A 6,000-nucleotide genomic window follows, 5' to 3' on the forward strand; every position below is an offset into this window, starting at 1 on the left:
GTGCTTCAGGCTAAAGCTAATGTGAATCGTGGACGATCACAGCACTGCTGCAGACACACATACTACCTAGTACACGATGCCGGAGTGCACGTTGCGATGCAATGCGCATCATGAGACTGAAGTATCCTTGATACCACAGACCTTCGCACGCAGTACGGCAATGCACGTTGCACGTCTAACAAGAGGCATCTTGGAGCACAAGGTGTCTCGAATCGTGCACACGAGGAGGGCTGTGAAACTGGTGGCCACGAATCAGGGTTGAGCAGCATGGCATAGCCCGAACGTCTCATTCCCAGCTGATTTCGCAGGAGCAGCATAGCCATTAGATCCTGTTTTGGCGTGAATGGGGCTGAGATGTGCTGTGAGTCGCAAGGGGGAACTAGCGAGGACGGCCATACAACCATGCGGTGCGTCGCTGGCAACCCTAACGTGGTGCAGGCGACCACAAGCGACCCAAGTTAACCTGCGATAGAGTATACCGGTGTGGGAGGGGCGTCGGCAGTCGACGTTCGAAGATGGTTGAAAGGTTGTAGAGACGTTGGAGGCTAGCTAAAGAAGTAATAAAAATGTTATTTGGCCGCAATGTCTGACTATATGCGTAACGAATCCACGATCAATTGAACGTAAACGATAACGATCAATAACTTCAATAGTCTATCCGACGTCTAATCCCGGATATGTCACGATATGCGCATCCGAATGACGACGCCCGAGCGAATGAGTCCCGAGGCTAGTCCGAATGACTATGCGCGTATTTTCTCGTAATATCCGTCTACCAAGCTCAACACTTACCTGCGACAGACTAATGACTTGATCAGTTTGCGCGAGAGAGGGAATGTGGGAGTTTGAGTGCAAGAGGGAACTTGGATTCACCGACACCAACGTCGGTATATATATGTACAGAGAGACGGTGACAGCTATGATATCATATGCAGCCTGCAAGCAGAGAATGACGCACATACTACGAGGCCGTTGATCGACACGTCGTCCCAAAATGGAAAACACTATCCTAATCGGGATGGAAGCCCTTTCCTGGGCACAAGCAAGCTAAGCCCAGAGCCTCCGGTCTGAGTCCACAGTCAGCTCTCGTCTCAGCATCACAAGGGTGTCGCCTCCGACGCGTCATATTTACTTGCGCTTCTCGCCGCCCTTTGTCACGACTTAGGGTCGAGCGACAGGGGGAACACAGACTTTGAAGGATGCTGGGGGCGTTCGACTGGTTCTTACCGAAGCGATGGTGAGCAAGGCTCAAACCTAAGGCTAGGGACAAGTGAATGTATTAGTTAGTAAGGTACGAAAGGAATACAAAGGAGGGCTTACTGACCTAGGGACAAGAGGTCGAAACTGAGGTCCCTAGGGCAGCAGAGGCCGGCTTATATACATGGGGAGATTAGGGCAGGCTGTGCACGTTGGTCCGTGCGCAGCTGGTCTGTGCGCAGCATGCCGACGCGGCCCTGGGGGCCGGTGAGTCAGAGCGGCTGTGTCAGCGGGGCCCGAGCTGTGCCGTGCGCTGCCGCTCCATCTAATCTAATCGTACAGTAGATAGTGACGCGTCCATATCAGGCAGGTAGTACAGAGGTCGCGGGTTCGAGCCCGCAAAAAGGAAAAAATTAAAAAACGGCTAGGCGCCGTACCAACTCGTGACATTACCCCACCCCTCAACGGCGCATGACCTCATGTGAGGCGCCCTTGCCCATCTCCCATCCGGAGCGGCAACGTGCTTCAGTCAGCGGCGAAGGCATTGGCTGAAAGTTGAGACCACCAAAGGTAGCAGCGTTGAGGCGGCGAGGGGCGTTTGGGTTCTTCCGGTGGAAGTCGGCTATGAGGGCCGGCGCATTCGCAACGTTGCGCGCCGGTTCCCAGGACGTATGCGAATCGTCATAGCCTTTCCACTTGACGAGGTACTGCAGCTGACGCCGGAAGATTCGCGAATCTTTGATCCGCTCAACCTCGTACTCCTCGTCGCCCTCAACCTCGATCGCAGGCGGTTCCTCCGGCTCCCGGCCTGGGATATCGCTACGCGTGTACTTGCTAAGCAAGGAGACATGGAACACCGGGTGTACTGGCACCGACTTCGGCAGGATTAATTCGTAATCCAGGTCTCCAAGCTTTCGCCGCACGGCATAAGGTCCGAGGCGCTTGGGACTGAGCTTCTTGCTCGGCTGTTTCAGCTTAAGGTTCTGAGCGTCAAGCCAGACCTTGTCCCGCGGTGCGAAGACCGGTGCCCCCTGCACGTGCTTGTCGTAGTACACCTTCATGCGCTCAGCCGACAGCTCGAGCGCAGAGCGCGTATCGTCGCGAATCTCCTTCAGGATCTTGAGCCGATCAGCGGCCACAGGCATCGCAGACATCGGATTGATCCGCACTTGGATCTCAGGATTGTACCCTTGATGCAGGAAGAAAGGGGAGTGCCCGGTCGCGGAGTGAACTCGGTTGTTCATTGCGAATTCCGCGAGCGGCAATTGCTTTGCCCAATCATCCTGCCTGTGGCTTGTGAAGGCGCGCAGGTACTGTTCGATCTCCTGATTCCAGCGCTCAGTCTGGCCATCTGTCTGAGGGTGGAATGCTGTAGACAGCGCCGGCTCGATCCCTAGTCCCTTGTACACCGCATGGAGATATTTCGAAGCGAACTGGGGACCTTGGTCTGATATGACCTTGGCCGGGGCCCCATGATGCTTGAACACATCGCGGATGTACAGATCCGCTGCACCTTCTGCCGTCAGGGTCTCATAACAGGCCGAGAAGTGGACCTGCTTTGTGAAGCAGTCGGCGGTGACCAGGATCGAGTCGAATCCATCAGACTTCGGCAAGCCGACGATCATATCCGTGGTGATGATCTGCCACGGGCGCTCGGGGATCTCGTTCGGCTTCAGCGGACCCTGAGGCTTGGCTGGGAATGTCTTGGTACGGTTGCACACGTCGCAGGTGCTTACGTACTCATTGACAAATTTGGACATCCCAGGCCACCAGTAATTCCGTGACACGAGCTCCAGGGTTTTGGCACCACCACCATGACCGGCGATCGGCGAGTCGTGGTGGATCTTAACGATATCCCGCCGGAGCTCCGCGTTTTTTGGGACGTACACGCACCCGCGGAACAGCAGGAGCCCTTGTTCGGCATTCCACTCCTCAAAGCCCCTTTGAAGCCGGGGCGGCCCGAGGTCCTGTACTTTCTCAAGTGCCTCGGCCACCTCCCGATCCTTTTCCGAACACTCCCGAATGCGCTTCAGAAGCGACTGATCGGCCGTCACTGAGGCATGGCCACGTCTGGCGGAGGCGATGCGAAATCTTTCCGGTTTGAGAACTACCTGGTCGGTGTTATCATCCTCATCGCCGATCTGATGGTCTGATCGGCGTGACAGGGCATCAGCCTTTCCATTGGACGTCCTGGCCTTGTGCGTGATGCGGAAGTCAAAGCGAGCCAGGAAGAGCGACCACCGCGCTTGACGATGCGTGAGATGCTGAGATGTACGCCAGTACTCGAGGTTCTTATGATCGGTTACGATCTCGAACTGATTGGGTAACCCCTCGAGATAGTGGCGCCAATCGTCTAGCGCCTCAATGATGGCAAGCATCTCCTTATCATAGATCTCGTAGTTCCGCTGCGCCGGGTCCATAGCATGGGATCTGAAGGCGATGGGATACCATTTGCCGTCATCCTGCTTCTCCATCAACACGCCGCCCGTGGCATAGCCCGAGGCATCAACCTCAATGCGTGTCTCTTGATTGGGATCGTACAGCGCCAAGACTGGAGTCGTCGCAAAGAGCTGCTTGAGCTCATCGAAGGCGTGCTGCTCTTCCTCGCCCCAATGCCATGGGTCGTTCCCTGTGAGTCGGTCGAGTGGTCGCGAGATCTTAGCGAAGTCTTTGATGAAGCGGCGGTAGAAATTGGAGAACCCCCGGAACTTCTGAACGTCTTTTTTGGTCCGGGGCACTGGCCACTCATTGATTCCTTTCAGCTTCGCGGGATCCATCGCCACCTCATCGCCACCGAACACATAGCCGATGTAGTCGACCTTAGGAACGTTCCATTTGCACTTCTCAGGCTTCAGGAATGGATCATTATCCTGTAGGCGGTGCAGAACCTTGCGTGTGACCTTTTCATGTTCCTCCTTGTTGGTGGAGAAGATGAGTATGTCATCAAGGTATACGAGGATCTTGCCACCGACGATGAGATCGTGGAAGATCTCGTTCATCATCGCCTGGAAGGTCGCGGGGGAATTGGTGAGGCCAAAGAACATCACCAGGGGCTCGTACAACCCTCGGTTAGTCACAAAGGCCGCCTTCCATTCGTCACCGGCTTTGATCCGGACGTTGTTGTATCCCCATCGGACATCGAACTTGGTGAAGAGCGTAGCGCCGTGGAGCTTATCTACCATCTCGGCGATCAGCGGCAAAGGGTAGCGGTTTCTAACCGTGATGGCGTTCAAGCGGCGGTAGTCCTGCACGGGTCGAAGCGTCCCTTCCTTCTTTTTGATGAAGAAGAAGGGGGATAAAATGGGCGATTTCGACTCCCGTATGTAGCCCTTTGCTAGTTGCTCCTTTAGGAACTTGTCCAGTTCCTCTTGTTTGTTGTTTGACAGGGGATACACCTTCGAGTGGAATGTCGAGTAGCCGGGTACGAGTTTGATCGCATGATCGTACGGCTTCCTTTCGGGTAGCCGTTCCGACGCTTTCTTGGAGAAGACATTCAGGAACTCGTGGTATTGTTTAGGTACCGACTCCTCGGCGGTCTTAACAACCTTCCTTTTGATCTCTTCCTCAGCAAACAGCTGGGAGTATGTATGCCCTGCTGCGACGAACAGCTGAGGGGTGCCAGGAAGCGTGATACCCTGCTCCCAGGCTTCGATCAAGTCAGCCTCGTCCTACTCTACTTTTGCCGGATCTTCTTCGGGTTCGAAGTCCAGGAGTACCTTACTCCGGCAAGCGCCTATGACCGACCGTTTGGACTTTGGCGAATGCCTGCGCGCCGTGGACCTGACCCCCGTATCACGCGCAACCGTCGCTTGCTCCATTCGGCCAGTCTTCCTGGCACTGCATGTGTCTGGGCATCGCGATAACTTTAGGCAGCCCAACTCCCAGTCAATTTCAGGGTTGTGCTCACGCAGCCAATCCAACCCAACGATCACATCTTCCGGACTAATGTCCGTGACCGTAAACACCGTCTTCTCGACATGATCTCCTATTTGCATCTGTAGCACGGCTACCTCCGAGATGCTCCCGTCTTTATTGAGTGTTCCATTGATATTGTACAGCGGAATTGGTTCTTTCAATTTCCGCGTTCGTACTCGATTCTCCGTGATGAAACACTTGTTGATGAACTTCGTGGTGGCTCCACTGTCCACCATTGCGACTATATCCTTGTGCCATCTTTCTCCTTTAAGGCGCACCGGGATGTGGAAATGCTGGGACCCATGGTCCAACTCGTACACATTCGCAGTCACCAATACATTGTACAGATTATTATTACGCGGCCCGACGCGTGCGGCACGAAGCGCGGACCGGATCAAAAAGACTCCTCCTTCATTGCCCGATAGTGCTCGAGCTCCTCGCGCATCGACTTCATCTGTGCTATTAAGTCCGCCAGCTCGGAACTTTCCAATTTCGCTGAAGCAGCGCTTGTACTCGCCAAGGATGAAGCGACGGGGGCGCTTGTCGCCGCCTGGGTGGAACCCGAGGCAACCGTAGCCTGCGCGTCGGCGCATTTTGTGTAAGGTTTATCCTTACAATTAGGGCACTCAAAACGACGGTACCCTTGCTTCCCGCAGCCAAAGCATGTGCCGGGGAAGTCTCCTTTTCCGACGGCTGCATTGATGCTGGCCGAAGCTGCATGGATGGGGGTGCACCACCATGTGCTCCTCCGCGTCCTCGACCTCGTGCCGAGAAGAAGTTGTTTAGCTCGGGCCGACGGGCCCGGCTGATGTCGAGGATCTGCTCGACCTCAGTGGCTCGCTTTTCAGCGGCTCGCCACGTGGTGAAGGTCTCGAGCTCGATCTTGCG

This window comes from Postia placenta (assembly GCF_002117355.1).
Source record: "Postia placenta MAD-698-R-SB12 unplaced genomic scaffold POSPLAscaffold_22, whole genome shotgun sequence".
NCBI classification, from domain to species: domain Eukaryota; kingdom Fungi; phylum Basidiomycota; class Agaricomycetes; order Polyporales; family Adustoporiaceae; genus Rhodonia; species Rhodonia placenta.